Here is a 17,949-nt window from a genome sequence, read left to right as displayed (position 1 = left end):
GGGGGCCGGCGGAGCGCGGCGGGGCGCCGGCGGCCGGGGGAGGGCGAGGGCGAGGCGCGCCGGCAGGGGAGGGGAGGGGAGGGGAGAGGCGCTCATCATGCTGAGGGGCGAGGGGAGCCTCCCCGCCCGGGATCCCGGTGCACGGCCCCCGCTGCGCCCGCCGCCGCCTCGGGGAAGGTAGGACCAGCCCCGACGGGTGCCGCCCGGCTGGAGGGGCTGTGGGGGGGCTCGGGGCGCAGCGGGGCCGGGAGCGGGCGAGGGGGTGCCGGGCCCCCCGCTGCCTTTTCCCGGGGGATAGGGGCACCGGGGCTGGGGTGGCGGCGGCGGCGAGGGCCCTGTGGGAGGGCTGCCCGGCTGGCCCCGGCCCCAGCCGAGCTATCGCCCGGCAGCGCTGCTCCGCCTGCGTGTGCTCCCCTGGCCTCTCCTGCTGCGGTGCGGTGGGGCTGGCACCGCCGCTGCACGCCCGGCGGTGGTGGAGTTTGGCCTGAGGGAAAGGAGCTTTGCACCCCTGAAGTGTTCTCCTGAACTAGCTGGGAAATGCCGGTGTCCACCATTAAGTGGTCAGTTCCAGCAAGTAGCTGTCAGGCGGCTGATACTGTTTCCCATCAAACATGAGGACGCACCATACTTGAACCAGTGCATTGGCTGCTGAGGTCAGAGATGCCGCAATCCATCACAGATACTTTATTCTGGAATATATCAGAGTTCCCAGCCATGCTATTGATTCCCGGAGTCTTAAATCACAGCTATACTTCACACTGGAAAATTTTTGAAATTGAAGTACTACTTTCATTGTTACTAAAGAAAAACGTTATAGGGAGTTCCTATTATATATTGAAGCTGTTGCACACCACAACGTTCAGTGTACCTCCTTATCTTGGCTACTGAAATTCAGTTTCGAAAGAGGGATGTTTCTTCTCTTGCTCTGGTATTTTTGTCACTAACTATGTTACAGCTCTGGAAGGGACTTAAAGGTGGTGTCCCATGGAAAGGATCTGAGTGCCAAGCATATGTGGCACTCACTGAGTGTATGTGGCATGTTGCTGAAGCCCCACTGAAAGTGGCCCATTTCCCCTAAAGGGCAGAGACTCTCTATTGCAAAAATGGAATTATCCTAATTAATAATTTAAATATCTCAAAATAAATAATGTATACACACAAAGCTGTAATAGCAGGCGTATTCTTTTTGTTTTTCCTCTCCTACGGAAATGGCAGACTGCTTTAGTATGAATGAATCTTGACATGATTCTGGAAACTGGGCCAACATATCATTGATTATGCACTTTGAAGAACAGTGGGAAAGGTAGAGAGAAGATCTACAATTCTTGAATCTCTCGTCATTGTACTGTGGCCACAAAGGCCTGCATATAGAAAATATAAACTTTCTGGAACAGGAAAATTCTGCAGAGAATCCAGCTATAGCAACTGTTGTAGATGCTGAAGTTATTTTATATGCAGTTTTGCTGAGAATAGCAGCTAGATAATTTCATTTTACTGTGCTATACTATTCTGATGTCTGCCTGGCTTTAAAACATCCCAATGCTGACTGCTTTTTATATGCAGGCTACAGTAAGCTGCTTTACAACCTACAGCTGGGTAAGTGGATCAGAAACAGCCTGCTAAATAGATGGGAAGTTGAAATTGGGCCTGTCCGTAGCTCTTTGTGTATAGATTATAGCTCGATCTTATGGGAGTATTTTCATAGTTTTAACCTTGCATCAATATGCTTTGACACTAAGAAGGACAATTCTCTCATCAGATTCTCAGAGGACTCAAAGATACAGGGGAAAAGGGCAAAAGGTGGGCATCACTTCTTGGGGGGTGGGAGGCATTACAGCTTTAAAGTGGATTTCAATAATTCTATAACCAGCTCTTTGCAGCACAATTTTCAATTACGGGTAAATCAATCTGTGAGTTAGCTGCTGCTGAAAAGCGCATTCCTTTTCTCAAATTGGCACTAGTGTTTGTCTGACCACTTCTGCCGAACTGCAGTATTTAATTTGCTGCTAGTCTAGCTCCTTTGACACTCCTGCTGTGGCATCTGTTGAGTATCAGTGCTGGTGCAAAAACAGGTTAGGAATGGAGGGGTGGGACAGGAGTGAAGGGGGAGGTGAGCTACGAGGGCGGCCCTTTCAGCAGTAGCTCTATTAAATCAGCAGTAATGTGAAACTGTACTCTTAAATTGCAGTAGCCCTGAACTTCACGGCCCACGAGGAATACAATATCACTGTAGTTGTCCTTTTACTGTTGACCTAAATCTAGAATTGGGTTGAGACCCACAGTATCCAGAAAGCCTAAGTCAGATATGGTTGTAAAACCTTCAAGAAGTAAATGTTTTCAAGTTTTCAAATCACTGACATATTCTTATACAACGCTTATCACTCAATTTTCTGACAGCTTAGTGTAACAATTCCATAGAAAGTTCTGGGAAGAAGAAATGGAAATTACTGTGAAGCTGGGCTATTCTTAATAATAGAAGGTAATGTCCATGATTCTGAAATACTCCTAAGAGTTCTTCAGCTTCTCTGCTTTCACTCCTTCTTCCAGTTGCCTATGTAATCACATCACATTATGTGGACCATGGAGATAGACTCAGTATGAAAAAAAAAGAAAGAAAAAAAAGGCCAGTTTCATTTAACTGAATTTGCCACTTCTCAGTCATTCAAATTCATTAAATTGGTGGTAAAGCTGCTGCTAACACAACGAGATTTATGAATAGATATTGACTCATGTCACTTGTGCTGAAGGGTGAAAGGTGAATTTTAACATCTGGCGTGTGCCTTTCTGTGTTCAGGGCAGACCTCTGAACTTGCTGTGGGGGTAGCATTATGTTAACTTAAGCAACCTGTTCACTTATTTATTTAATTCTGCTATATTTTTTTGAGGAATACTCTTATCAACATGTATGTACTAAAAGAAGTGCTAAATCATGGAGATGCAGAATTCACAAGACTATACCTGATGTACTTGTTGAGCTGTCTGTTCCTAAAAGGTTTTTTGGTATAGGAGTTTCCACAGCCTAAATAGCTGAATCTATTAACCTTTAAGGTATATAGTTTTTTTTTTTTTTCCTAATATATAGGACAAATCTCCCTAGTTGCTACGTGAGATAATTTTAATGCCCTAAACCAGTTGATACAGAAGGCAAGAATTGATCTGCATTTTTCTCATACATCTTTATAGAGACATATATGCCCACAGTCTTCTCTTTTTGAAGCTAAAGAAATGAAAGTAGCTGTCCATATAGGATAAATTTTTGAGAACTCTTATATGCTTTATTGCTCTTCTTCAGACTCGGATTCCTCTTTCTGTTTTTAAGAAACACTAAGCGCATCTATTTAGTCCTTAGTAGCATGTAGCTGGGACAATTACCGCAACCTTCCTCCAGAAGATTATTGTCTCCTAAGGTCTTCTGCTAAGGTTGTTTATACTCAAAAGCCTCTGATTTATTTGGTCAAAATTAGTTTGGTTAGCTGATTACAAAAAATGAGGTATTTGGTACCTTCACTGTTTTTTAATGATACAAATCAGGCAGCTTTGCCAGTGTGCCAGAAGAGGCAGCTACCACAGGTATAGAGAGTGAGGGCAAGGCAGTCACTGCCAACTGTATCCATTATAAGACCTCTTTCCAGAGTATATACATTTGAGATTGATGTGAGAAATTAATTCAGAAACATCAGCAGTATTAGTAATGTTCAGATTTATCATGTCTAATCTTTCCTCTTTCTCCATTATACCAGTTATTTTGTTGAAAAATGAGGAAACGAGACTTTCTAACATTAGTTGATATCAGCACCTTCCTTCATTCTACGTCTGTGAAGTTGCCAAATCTTTTATTTTCATATCTTCATAGTACAAACCGTCTCATGGCATCTGTCATGTTCCTGATTTTCATCTCTTTCTATTTGAAGTCCCCTAGTAATTTGTAGAAAAGCAAGCAAAGCTAAAAATACACATTCACATGTGCCAGTAAAATTACATTCAGTAAGTGCAGTCTGTTTCCTTTAACGTGTACCTCTGTACAACTTTAGGGATGCACCGTGCCTTCCAACAAGCCCCAGCAAGGTATGTAGTTAAGTCACAGCTGACTCACAAGCCCAAGACTTCCTAAGGAACAGGGAAAATCACTGGGGCTGTGCTGAAGCGTGGTGGCTTATACTCACCAGTTCCCATGACAGGGTTTGGTCATTACAGACTAGTCATTAAAGACTCTTGTCATTCTGTGATGATCTAAAGATCATGTAAAGGAAGCAGATTGTTGAAATGAACATTTATTTTGTCAAATTCAGTAAATGTTATGTTCCACAATCTTTTGCCATATAAAGGATGCGTGACTTGGAGTTTAACTAGCCACTAGATGTCAATGTTGCTGTACTAAAAGGCAAGTGAAGTTTCATTTGTTTGGCTGATAATTTACTCAATAAAAGCACTTCTGGATTTGAATTTTTTTCTGGTATAGAGTCTGTTACAAAAAATACCATGGGCAAACCTGTGCTTTGTCTTTTATTTTGAGAGCAGCTGTGCTGTTTTGTGCTTTTTTGGAGCTGCAATTACCATTTCAGTGTGTAATCATTGTTAGAAAAGTGCTTTTGAAAAAATAACGATTGTTCGTAAGTTTCCTCCCATGTTCCAATACCCCAGATCTTTGTATAAGTGACCACAGTCATTTGTATTGTGTTTAATTTGTTAATAGAGATAAACTAGAGATAATAATGTATCTAATCCTGTTAAAAGAATATCAGTTTTTCTAAATTCCAGTTATTGGTGGCAATTTTTCACTTAAGTATTCCTGATTAATACCATTGGAGACCAGGGTCAAATACACCATGTACAGACAGGATTTCTATAATACTAAGGCTTCCAGTCTGATAAACAATTTGGAAAACTTGGTTCTTTTGAAAATCTGGCCCTGATTCCATAAAACCTGAAGGTGGCAAGGAGAATTTGACCCCCAGACCTTTATTCTAGGCTCCTATACTTTGAGGGTGAGCAGATCACTGCAAACTTTCACAACCCCTTGTTGCCTGCTGCACTGTCAGACTTGTAGCTGAGGCACTGGTTCTGTTGGCCATCTCCAGAGCATTCACTTTGAGACCAAAGTTTGGGAATTAGTTTTGTAAACACTAATGCAAAGCTCAAGAGGACAGTACACATGTCAAATTCTGGATTAAGCTCAAAGGCTTTTATTTAAAATGTTTTTTAAACTTTCATTTGATCTGAAAATCTTCAAGAAGCAAAATATGAAGAAATTTCACCCTGATTCTTAGCCAATCAATTTGGTAAATAGAATCCCAGTTTAGGCCACATTGTTACAAAATACAGCTTCACCTGATCTATGCCATCAGCTCCAGTTACTTGGATGCACATGAGGCCTCTCCATTTCAATCACAATTCACAAAATGTATTTGTTGTTACTGTTGGCTGAGTAGCAACCTTATAATCTTCATCATCATAGACTGTACTAGTTTAAGTCATGCTCACCCCCTTTGATAGTAGCATCACTTACACTCTTAACATGCTAATGGATCACAGCCATATGAAGTACTATGACTTTTAGTTTCTAATATCTGAGTTTTCTCAACTATGAATACAGAATTATGTAAGAATCTTGTGATACCTTGAAAACCAGATTGTCTCAACCTCAATTCTGTTGCATTTAAGGGAAAACTCCTAGCAATAACTTAGATCCTAGAATTTCTGTGAACTTTCCAGAACCAAAAAATATCATTAAACTAGACCACAAGCTCTTGTTAATATGTGTATTGTAAATAATACCAGTATGGCCCTGTAAAAACTTAGTTATTCAGTTATGAAAATCATAATAAGCAGACTTTCATCAAAAAATAATTAGAAGCAACCTAATGTGTTATATCTACAGATTTTTTTTTCAGCAAGTAAATAATTTTACCTAACAAATCCCTTAGAGATACATTACGTAGACTCCTGTCTGCTGTCCTTTAATTGGCACTGCTACTGCCCCGTTTGCTCTGTGGCAGGTGATTTTGGTCTCCAGAGCTTACAGTCCAGCTTTAAGACTCCACGTGCTTGTAGGCATGCATAAACAAGTACAGTCACCTCAGTCTGTTAGGAATTTAATTAAAAAGTAATTATCAATATGCACAAAATACTTTTCCTTAGTTTTATCAACCTGCATTGAAATAAGTGGAATACAGAAAGTAACTCCTCCAGCGTGTTCCAGTTTTCACTCAAGGAGATTTTAGAAGTGTATTATGTTTAAAATCCCCAAAGTATGAGCATTTTCCTAAGAGAGCAAAGAATGCTTAATCCTACTTTTATGTCTAGATCTGTTATGGTGGAAAGTGACTGATGGTGTTCATATACATAAATCAAAGAGAAAGGAAAATCTGTTCTTCCAGTTTGACATCAGTTATTACATGAGGGGGAAATGAAGGAAAATAAGAAGCAAGAGATAAGGAAAATATTGTAAAGTAGAAATTAAAAAAAAAAAGTTAATAAATTTTGTTCTTTCCTGCTAGATTTATTCCATGAAAATAAAAAGAATGTGAGCAAAATCGCAGCCCATGGCAATTGTAAATTATAGTGAAAAACGTATGTATTCCCTTGCTTCCTGATAACGTGCAATTTTGCGCATGTCTGCCATGTATATGTATTCATTAATAATTTACTTACCATGATAATTGAGGAAAGGTACAAATCATTTACAGTTGAATGTATGGAATCTAAAGACTCGTATATAAAAAGGTGCTGACAAGCTGCTATCTTCTCAGTCATAGAAGCAGTTAAGCACTACTAGTGTGCCTAGCATTACAGAAAACCTGGAAAAAAAGGGTGCCTCAGGGCCTGCAGTCTACATTATAATTTAATAGAGGAATAAGGCCTCATTCCTGCATATGTGTTCCAGAAAACACCAGTACTTTTAGAGATGTGTTGCACCTTAGTTTAACCAAAAGTTGAGATCTTAATCCAGGAATCAAGAAGGCCAGTTTTGCAAAATATTCTGTAACCGGTCAGGCATGTTCATCACAGGGTTTTCAGTGTCCTAAAGCTAAGAAAATAAAATATTTGACAGCGTAGATGATTTGCAACGTGCAGTGGTATAGCGAGTGTTTCAAGTGTTTGGAATCACACTGATAATAGGCTTTTTTTTTTTTTATATAAGAGAAGGTATAAAAGCATAATAAGGCATAATGAGGACAGAAGCAACCCTCATTCCACCTTATGGTTTCAGTGGGATTACTTCCATAGTAAAGTAAAGCAGTATAGTAACTGGATGTAGACGCTGATAGTATCTGGGTTGAGGTAATCAACAGCTGACCATTTGGTGGAAAATGAAGGATACAGGGATATAAAGACTGCACTCTGTGCAGTGAACTAGAATGAATCAGTGAAAATTCCTTTTTTACTTTTTTTTTAATGAACATGCTTATACAGTACTAATGTGAGACCTCATTTAATAATGCCACTAGCAACTATACTAGAAATGTCCTTTCGTTAGTAGAAATATACTACTGATTGCCAGTTTTGGAAATAATAGGGGTTATATTTCAAATTAAATACAATTTTGTGTTATTTAATCACAAAGATCGTTCAGACATCAAGTACTGAAATACTATCTGCCTTTCTATTGAAAGTATTTCCAGGATACTATTCATTTCATGCACCTAAGTGGAAAGGGAAGGATAGCTCTCCTAAATGGGAACAGTTAGTCTAACCTAGTTACAAATATCGAATTATGTTACTTACAGCCAGCAAACCTGACCTGTGCAATATCCACAACTATAAAAATTACATGAAAAAAATTGCTGAGGAAAGTATCTATAGTAAGTAAAAAGAAATATTCAAGCTTGCATCTTGGGGGAGATCCTGCTATTTGCTGAAACCACATTCAATTTGCAAGCAATGTATTAAAATGTTAAGAGTTACATATCTTAATGACTGCCTTTCTTGAATGGAAATAAAATATAACCACATGAAAGATGAAGGTCAGGAATTCAAGTGAGATTTGAGTGAGACACCATTTTCTTTAGCATATAATGAAATTTTCTCACAAGTCTATATTATACTGTCGTCAAATATACAGTTCTTCAAAGATGGAATGTATTATTTAAAGTTTATTAGGATCCATTTTAATACATTTTAAAATCTTGTTTTAGTCAACCCTTGCCACTCTTTCCTTGTACAATAGCTTTTATTTGAACCTCAGCCTTAACAGAGTCAGTATTCAGCAGGTTTCTATAATCTGAGTCACTTAACAAAAGGAAAACATTATTTTGACTACCTCATTTAACTTTGATATGGTTGTAATCCATCCACAAGTTTTAAGAACTTGGAAAATTTGTATTCAGAGATTAAACATTAAATTCAGTTCCTAATATGGGACTCCTGAAGCATACATAGCCTTTCTCTTTCAAACAGTTTTATGTCAAGCTTCAACTTTTCACTGTAATTTTTAAAAATCACGTAATTGTGGAGAAAGTTAAACTAGCTGAGTAAGATTACAGTTTTCTGTATACAGAAATGAACCTGGTTTATATGTGTTTGGGAGCTAATGGATACCATGGAATAGAAGTCCTTTCAGTTTTTCTGTTTTGCCATATTTCTAGGTAGTAGTTACTTTAATGACCAATATTTTGCTTTCCATTCTTAGCTGCGACTTGCCCTGTAATGCATCTATCTTGCCTTGAAGTTCAAGATAAAGTTGTTATCACTTGGAAAGATTTACCACACGATCAAAGAACACTAACTCTCATTCAGACACTCTTTTACTTCATTAATTTGATCTTTGTCATCCTGAAGGGATGCAACCAGAGATAGTCCACCAATGTCCAAAAATGATTTCTAAAGGTTTGACAAAATAATATTTTCTATAATTCCAAAACTTTTTGTTGGCTGAATTTTGAAAACTTAGGTTTCATAACCTGAACAATCAAATGACACTTATCTATAGCGCACTTGCAGTGTATGATCTGGATAGTTATGCATAAGCAGTTTTTCATTTGCATTATCCATTAAATTTTAGACAGGGAGGTAACTTCCAAAATTAACATTAGCTTTGTCAGCATTGCCAGAGGACACACTGCCAGAAGTTCAAAACAACAGTATGTAGTGCAATTTTTTGATGTGGTTTTATTGCTGTCTTGAAGGTAATCAAATAGCTGATGAATTGTCATCCTTTCAGCTCTCTGTTATGAACAACTGGCGAAGCATTTTGATATTTTCTGACTTGGAGACATCAATGCCTGCAGAAAAATATGCCCTTAAAACAACATATGAAATTGTTATCCCAATCTAAAAAGAAGCTATTGTGCTATTAATATCTGCAGGTACTGTAGTACAGTGATCTAGCAGTCTCGTTGGAAAAACAAAGCCTTAACACTTGAGTCCACATCCGTGATTTGTGTTTCAGATTTGCAGTTCTGTGCAGTCTTCGAACAACGCAAATATCCCCACCTTGGAGCCTGAGTGTCTTTATGAAAGGGCAGCAGAGCCCAGGTCACAGACAGTAACACAGCCCCGCCGAGCCACAGCCACGTGGGTCCTCCCTGTCCTCGGCAGAAGGATTGAGCTGCTTCCCGACATCGCCCATTCTGAATCTATAGCAACCCTCCTCTAATACGTGAAGCTATTTTTAGCAGCAGGGCAGCCTTGAAAACAGCAGGTAAAGCATGAAAAGAATGAATAAGTGGTTGTGGTGCTTGCCTGTGAATAGAGGCTATATATAGAAGAGCTTGCTCGCTCTCTAGAGAAAGATCTTAATATATATAATGCATCTATGAAGGGAGATCTGCCTCGCCCCGAGCGGAGGTGGAAGTGTCAGAAGCATGCAGTAGAGCATTATTACTACTTCTGACCTGAACAGTTACCTAAAAAGTCAATCTTTAAGATTTTTCTGTTTAAGAAGATAAATTGTTAATGGAATCAGGTATCTTGGACTCAGTTTTTATTTGCAGAGAATGCACAGCATTCATTTCCCTGAGTGAAGAGCAAATTAAACAGCAGGAGACTATGTGCAGCTCCACGCTCTTTTCAGCCAATACTTGCTCCAGGAAGTTCTCCAGAGACTTTTCTCAGGATCCTCTTTGCAATGCCTAGGGTCCAAAATCTCTCCTTCTGTGATGTTCCTGCTGCCTTCTTTCTGAATTCCCACTCCTGTTTTCTTGTCCTTTTTGCTTTCTCCCATATTCATCCTTTTACTTCAAAACAATGCTTAGGAAAAAGCCCCATATGCCTTTGTTTAATCAGGAGTGTGTGCCACTTATTTAACTGGGGAGCTATATTGCTTCATAAAGGAGCTTATTACTTCTTCCTGATGTATTATATTAAGACTGGGAATTAGGCCCTCCAGTTTTAATGTCTCTTTGCCTAAATCACAAAGGCAACAACAGTGGAAACTTGCAGCTGCCTAACAGTGATTGCTGTCTAAAAGAAAGTCAGCTGTATGGCATTTGGATGTTTGTCTTAGGAAAGTGATATATAGGAAGCATTGTAAGTTCAAAATCTGAACGTCTTAAATATTATGCACAAAGTAGGGAAAATCCTTTAGCTTCTGAGCAGTCACAACTAAAACACGTATCCCTCTGTAGAGCTGAAAATTACATTAAAAATTACATCCAGTTCTTAGATGCAGTGTTTTGTTGGTTTTGCTTTCCCACTGCAGAGGGAGAGCCAGGCAGCCAAAAGAGCAAATCCTTCCTTAAAGCTGTACTGAGGAAAGAGCACGTTGGCATACAAACAGAGATGTGGCAGGCTTCTTCAGCCCTCCAAAGTCTCCTCAGCAGGGGGTTGTGGCTTGGATGGAAATGGAGCAGGGCATTCAGCTGGGTGCTGTGTCATTTTTGATGGAGAACCTGCGCTGGGCTCTGTACAGCCACAGTGAGCCCACCATAGGGTGGGGTAGAGTGGACTGTCTAGCAGTTGAGGTAAAAGGGATTATTTCTTAGGGAAATAAGGTATTTTTTCAAATTTATTGAAGTGTTAAAAACAGTAAACACTTCAATAAGATACACTTGTGGAGCTATCAGCAACAAACCTTAAGATGTTTCAGCACTGGTCCAAATCCCAGCTTTTCGAAACATTTTGATTAGCAACCATAAAACAGTAATATGTGTTTGATGAGGCACATCCTTCTCATTGTGCAATTCATTATGTCAGTGGCACTCCAGTGAGGCTTTTACTTGAACTATTTGAGTGACTTCAGTAGGGCTAAGATTTCTTCCATTGTGAATTATTCAGGACTTAGAAATCTCCTGTTTTTAATCTCTCCTCAAAAGCCCGTTATCTCTGCCATGTAACAAATAAATTTCCGATGTACATTTAAATTAAAAAAAAATCAGTTACATTTTTCTTTCTGCAAAATGACAAGGAAAATTAAATACAAGCTTATAAAGATTAGAATAATTTTACGGGGACTCAATGCCATGAAAAAAGTACAGAAGGGCAATGTAAGATAGCACAGGTCAAGGAAAGGATTTTATAATGTGCCGCCTGTTTTTAATTAGCATCTTGGCAGACTGGAGGATCTCAAACGTTTTTCCATGAAGAAATGTATTATAGGCTTTTCTTGCTGCCAATTAAATGGCATTTAGCTGCAGTGACAGTGGTATGTTGTTTTGGGTCTACAGAAAGCACTTGCTCACACTAGAAAATCTGGGACATTGTGTTTCGGATACAGGGTTCTTACTGGACTGTATTTTCTATCACTCTGCATTTTCAGTGTAGTCATGAAAGATACCTCCTAGGGACAACTGCTGATTTCATAAATAGTGCAACAGTGAGCTGTGGAAGGCAACAGAACCAAGAGGCCATGCAAGAGTGGGGAAGAGAGAAACCATCCCCTTACAGAAAGTGTTGCATAGAACTACATTCTTAATATCACCATGCCATTTCCTTCAAAAGTCATGAGACCATTTCCAGTTATAAATTAACTGTAGATTTTCTCAGTTGTATCACACTTTTAATGTCTGATCAGGCCATGCAGGGAAAAATACAGTAGCTTGCATATTTGAATATGACTTTTCCTCTCTAAGAGGTTCCTATAGAGGGCACTTCAATCCTACAGCAAGACACACATTAGGTATGAGCCTGATGCCAGTTCCATTGCAGTGGCTGGGCATTTTGTCTGGCTGAAAAGTGCCCCCTATTCCAGCTGCCTGTGTGAGGTGTTGATCTTCCCAGGGTATAAATTAACTATTGGCAGATTTTCTTGAAAGTTGTACTGAAAGGTTGAGAAGATGCAGAAAGTGCACATTCTGCAGAAAGTGAAAACCCAATGTATTATTGTCTCCTTTCTTAATATTTCTCTCTGTATGAGGTTTGGTCTCAGGTCCACGTTTGAATTGTGCTCTCTTTAGCTCTTGAACCATTTGCTGGTTTTGTGTCCATCTCCTGTCTCCCATCTCTACATATCCACTGTAAGTGTTTTCAAGGCAAAACACATACAATAGAGATGAAGGAGGAATTGTTTCATTCTGGAGGAAAGTGGCTAGTATTTGGGAGAACCATTGACTCCATGCTCCTGGATTGCATGCTGCAAAGCATGGTGCTCTGTAACCGACCTCCCAAGCCTTTTAAACACCTGAGAAAGCAACTGGTCCCACTGTGCTGGGAAACAGAAGGCATGAGCTGGGGAAGAGCTGAGCAACACCAGCTCTGGGATTCGTACAGGCATCCAGTCCCATTCAGAGGAGCAGGAATGGACAGCCCCTAAGGGAACTGGAAGTGGAGGGTGAAAAAATAACAGGTTTAATAAGATTTGTGAGGTCTCCCTCACAGAGAAGGGCCAATCCAGGAGTAATTGAGGTTATGTACATGTCTCACCTGAAGGATGGTTATTGTTTTTTTTCTGTTTGTTTTGTTCTTTTTCTTTACTTACATAAAATAAAGGTACTGAGCTGAGGTGGTTATGAGGGAAGGCTGAGAAAATTGGGGATGTTAAGCCTGGAGAAGAGACAGCTCTGGGGAGACTTCATTGCGGCCTTTCAATACTTAAAGGGGTCTTATAAAAGGGATGGAGAGGGACTCTTTACTCAGGTAGATAATGATAGGACAAGGGGGAATGGTCTTAAACTAAAAGAGGTTAGGTTTAGATTAGACATTAGGAAGAAATTCTTCACTGTAAGGATAGTGAGGCCCTGGAACAGGTTGCCCAGAGAAACTGTGGATGCCCCATCCCTGGAGGTGTTCAAGGCCAGGCTGGATGCAGCCTTGTCCAACCTGATCTAGCAGGTGGCATCCCTGCCTATGGCAGGGGGGTTGGAACTAGATGATCTTTAAGGTCCCTTCCAAACCGAGACGTTTTATGATTCTATGATTTGCCTGTCCTGGAAGATAGTCAGATCAGCATGAGCAGTCATTCAGAAGAACATTTAAACAAACTTAACATTATCAGTATTGTCAATAGCAGCTGTTCAAGGACTATAGACTATGTCCTTAACATTTTGTGGTACTAGTTTAAAAGTCATTTGATATCTAAACATAGTACATTTTGAATGCTCTGCATCTAGCTGCTTAGCCTTTATCCCTCCTGGTTACCCAGGATGTTGGATGAGCTTGCATACATTGCACATCTGTTTTTTCCTTAAAGAATGATAGTTCAGATAACAGCACTTAGCTTGTGAGATACTGTTTGTCATTGGTCAAATTCTGGCCCACCTAAGCCAGTGAGCAGTCCTAGAGCCACCTGTACGCTGACCAAGATACACGCAGCAGAGCAGGTGTCCTGCTTCTGGCCAGGAGAGCTAAGGCCCAGCTCTCTTCAGAGGTGGTCATTTGTAACTCCATGGTGAGCTGTGACGGGACCCCTTTATGCAAGGGAAAGGAGGCCGTCCTCTGTGTTCTTCTTTCCCCTAAAGTTGGCAGCAATTACAGTAGCCGTTTTCTCAGCCTTTTGACACAGGGATTGGACTGACTGTCCCGCTTTTAGACAGGAAGGGAAAAGCAAGTTAGAACAACTTTCCAAATAAAAAGTTTTGGACAACTCTGTGGTAATTCACAAGCTATTCTGTGCTATGAGCTGTTGTAAAGGCATCTTGAGTTTTGTTGCACCTAACCTGCAGAAGGTCTCTTCCTGGCAACGGCTCTTGGGGCCAGACCCACCGGAAGCATGCTCTTTTCAGAACTATATGGAATCCAAAAGACTTCATTTTGTTTATTGAAAGGGATGGCACACAGTGGTAATGTAGCAAGGACGATGTTCTCTTCATAGGGGACTCCTGAACATTGCAGTGTGATTCTGACTCTTGTGTATCAGTGTGGTGAAACATCATGGACTTAACACTGAGCAGCACAGTGAAGTTCACTAAGTCTTGCCATTGCTGTCAGTGGATTTTGGATTAGGCCTTGTATGTGCAGGCAGCTCATCCTGAACATGGAAAAGGCAACAAAATTTTCTTAAAATGTTCCAAAAGTAGGATAAAGTAAAGGATAACTGTAACAGTATATGTATCTGTAAAGGCAAATGTAGTCAGCATGAAACCACAGGAAGCTTATTAAAATTTTGCCATATGTTGGTAATGAAAACATATTGGGCCAATGTGAATATGCAAATACAACCAGTGGAGCAGAGTTAATCCCTCAAAAATTTATTCAATATTTTAAAAATAATTTTTGGCTCTATGTTATGACCTTTTGTTTGCTTTCCCCAAATATTTCAGCAAACAGGTTTACTCATAGAAGTATTCATATTGTAACCAGATATTCAAGAATAGTTGCTAAGAACTTATTTTAAGTAAATAATAACAATAAATGCATATGTTTGGACTAGAAACCGAGCTGCAAAAGTTATGCTAAATCTGATCAGAGCGTGAGCAATACCAGGTGGTGAATACCTCAAATGACAACTAGCAAAAGTATCTTGAATTTTGAATGTCATTTACCTGCACCAAACTTGATCTTAGATGGTTGATTGTTAACTACTATGGATATTATCAAAGTACCAAACAATTTGGATATAATAGAAATAAATAAGCTATTATTCTTACCATATAGAGTGAATACATGGGAAATAATTATTTCCCAGGAATTACTTAGCTTTGGTCAAAATTAAAGAGGACAAATATCATAGTGTATTAACAAAGTATAGGAAAGACTAAAATCTCAGTGTAGTGCAAAGATGAATGATTTTCAGCTGTTTAAAAAAAAAAAAAAAAAGGCCAAAAATTAAAGAAAAGCAGGTCCTCGTCTCCAAGGAACAGACTGGCCTCGTTCCTCAGCTTTTTGTTTTTGAGGGCTTCTTCTCAGACCTGCTTGAGCTAAAATAAAGGAGCCGAAAGAAAGGGGGGAAGCAGGCTAGGGAGCGGTGGGCGCCTCCGCCGCGCTGGGGAGACGAGGGCAGCGCCGGCCGGGGCCGGGGCCGGGGCCGGGGCCGGGGCCGGGGCCGGGCCTGCGGCTCCGCGTGTTGCCAGGCTACGGGAAGCAGCCGGCAGCAGCGAGAGCCGAGCACAAAACGAGCAGGGCCCGGTTCAGGCTTGGCAGCCAGCGCCGGGAGAGCTGGGCTGTGGGCATGGTCTCGCTTGAAAAACGCAGGCTCCTAGCGTTGGCGTCGGTGTGCTGCTCTTAATACGGTACCAAAGAGGAGTCAGAACGAATAACAACAGCCAGCAGCACGGTACAGGCTTATCGCTGCTCATATGGGAACATGTCTGCCAGCAAGCACCTCCGTTGTGTGGCAAGGTGAAGATTTTTCTGTTAAAGCATTGCCAAATCGTGAGAAGCACACCTAGCAACACAAGCCAGGCCTCCCTCATCCCTGCTGCTTAAACCAGGCTGAAACCAAAATAAATAAATTTTGACTCGCATGGCGCCAACCCAGTGCGTGAAGCACGAGCAAGAAGGAGCTGGCACAGCAGCCCAGCGCCTGTCTGTGGCCAGCAAATAAGCAATGATGGCACATGTAAAGGGCAAGCCAAGTGTGGCGGTGGCTGGAGAGCAGGTTATGGCTCTGAACAGGCATGAACCAATTTGTTTTTCAACTACTACATGGCAAGAAATGAGATACTCAGCTTGGCACAAAAGGACCCAGGAAAATGTGATTTATGCCTGTCTTTTGACAGAGTGGTTATAAATATTCATAATACTTGCTTTTTTTTTTTTTTGGGGGGGGGGGGAAGCAGTTGTTTTGGCATGTAGTTTGGAATAGAAAGCTAACTTCCAGGCGGTTCTCTGCACGGGTGAAATTGGAGTCAGGTTACGGCTCTGCTGCAGAATGTGCTTTTGTTACGGAAAAACCGCTATGCTCTGAAGTTTTCATGAGGGTCACGATGTGGCTGGAGTATAAACTGAAAAGAAATGCCTAAGTAATTGATGGTGGATTTCAGTGAATGAGCTTAAGAAAATGCAACATGGGTTTCAACATCAATGGCAAACCATTGCCATGGCAATGGGTAGCTTTGCCAGAAACAAACAAACAAACAACAGCCTTCTTCTCTTTCAGCAAAAAGTTAGAGAATTTGCTGTTCTCACCTCACTGAAGCTTGTGCTTTTGTGCCACAGACCATCTCAGAGGGGCAAAGATGGGGTGCCCTGCTCAGACAAGTACCACAAATCCAGAGTCCTTCTCAGTAGTACACTTATAATATTTCCAGAGCAAGAAGTAACCTTTGTACCCATGGGAAGGTATCAACTTTCGCTTTATAATGATTTCAGTGTTCTAGTTACTGTAATTCTGTACCATTTTCTAATGGAAGGTGGAAGGGCTCAGTACTAAAGAAGCTTTGTGTCACTAGTTGAAGTCAATCCTGCTTCAGGAGGTACTTGCTGATATAGAAGATTTTCTTATAAGCAAAGACCTTGGTCCACACTTGAATTAATAAAGAGCTTATAAAAAAACAAACCAGAGAGAGAGAAAGTGTGAGCTGTGCAAGCTGCCCTTTCTTCTGCAGGCGCGGGCACATGGAGGGGAGAGCACTAATGCACAAGTGCAGGAGCCATCTCCTAGCAGGAGACTTTGGAAGTGGCCCTCTGAAAGCTTTCTGCACATTTTTGAGGATCCCAGGTCCCTCTGAGGATGCAGGCCCTTTGTCTGCTGTGAGTTTTGTGGGTCCAGAGCCTCCTCTCAGCTGTGGGGAGACAGATCTCAGCCACAGCCAGGCGAGGAGTCAGTAACATTGGGGTCCTGCCATTCTTTTTTCTTGCTGCTTTGCAGGCTATTGTCCTTGGTTGCCACCTCACACCCATAGGACCTGAAATTCCTGCTGGGCATCTATGTCTGGGTATGTGCTAGGGACTTTCTGGTATCATTTCTGAGGAAGACAGACATGGCCTGTTGTTGGTCTTGTGATTTCATGGCCTGCAGAGCAGGATCAAAGGGACAGAACTGGATGGCGACATGGAATCAGAGAAGTAACCAGCAGCAAAGAGAGAGCTGGCTTACAAGTATCTGCTGGTGAGGAGACAGAGTCTACGTGAAGGAGTCAATAGCGAACACAAATGTGTCAAACTTTCTGTACCATCTGGCTGACCCTCTTAGACTTCGTGATCTGTGTAATGCAAACAGTGCTGTCAGTCTGACAGGGAATGTGTCAAACCTAAGTTGGCAAAACTCTTCTAATAGCAATCGAGTATCAGATAAAATAAAAACATCCCATCTGGATTTCCAGCTATTTGGCACTCATTAGTTTTGTCTTACCATTCTTTATATAATAACACTTAGGTGCTGCTTTTCTTAAGCTCCCCATAAAATATTTAATATAGTTTACTGTAAAGTCTTCAGGATGAGGGCTGTTTCTTGCAAAGTATTCGTGCTGCACCTAGCACTAATTTAAATTGCAGCCTCCAGGCAGTATTGTAAGTACTCATTGTTTCCATCAAGATTTGTCCCTATCCTGTCACTTTTCAAAGAAAGTCCATTCTTAACTTCGGCTTTAACATAGCCAGTGTTTAACATTTTTTTTTAAATCTAAAATGATCAAACCAGTCTCCAGCAAATAAATTTTGAACCTGAACTTTTAATTAATGTTGTCCATTTTGAAC

At 40.8% G+C, this 17,949-nt stretch overlaps 1 protein-coding gene across 5 annotated transcripts in view; it reads left to right on the top strand.

Annotated features, from left to right (window-relative positions):
* Window positions 1–76: 76 nt before the first annotated feature.
* LGI1 (leucine rich glioma inactivated 1) overlaps window positions 77–17,949 on the top strand; it is a 30,267-nt gene continuing 12,394 nt past the window's right edge. The window contains exons 1-3 of one of the 5 annotated variants that reach the window (XM_040563597.1): window positions 15,412–15,651; window positions 16,860–17,004; window positions 17,123–17,189. The gene's annotated coding sequence lies outside the window, so the exon portion shown is untranslated. Of the gene's footprint in view, window positions 178–2,401; window positions 2,480–15,411; window positions 15,652–16,093; window positions 17,005–17,122; window positions 17,190–17,949 lie in introns of those variants that run through there. The other 4 variants (XM_040563595.1, XM_040563596.1, XM_040563598.1 and 1 more) reach the window with 4 other exon arrangements.

Source organism: Cygnus olor, chromosome 7 (assembly GCF_009769625.2).
Source record: "Cygnus olor isolate bCygOlo1 chromosome 7, bCygOlo1.pri.v2, whole genome shotgun sequence".
NCBI lineage: Eukaryota > Metazoa > Chordata > Aves > Anseriformes > Anatidae > Cygnus > Cygnus olor.
This window is presented reverse-complemented; position numbering and strand designations above follow the sequence as displayed.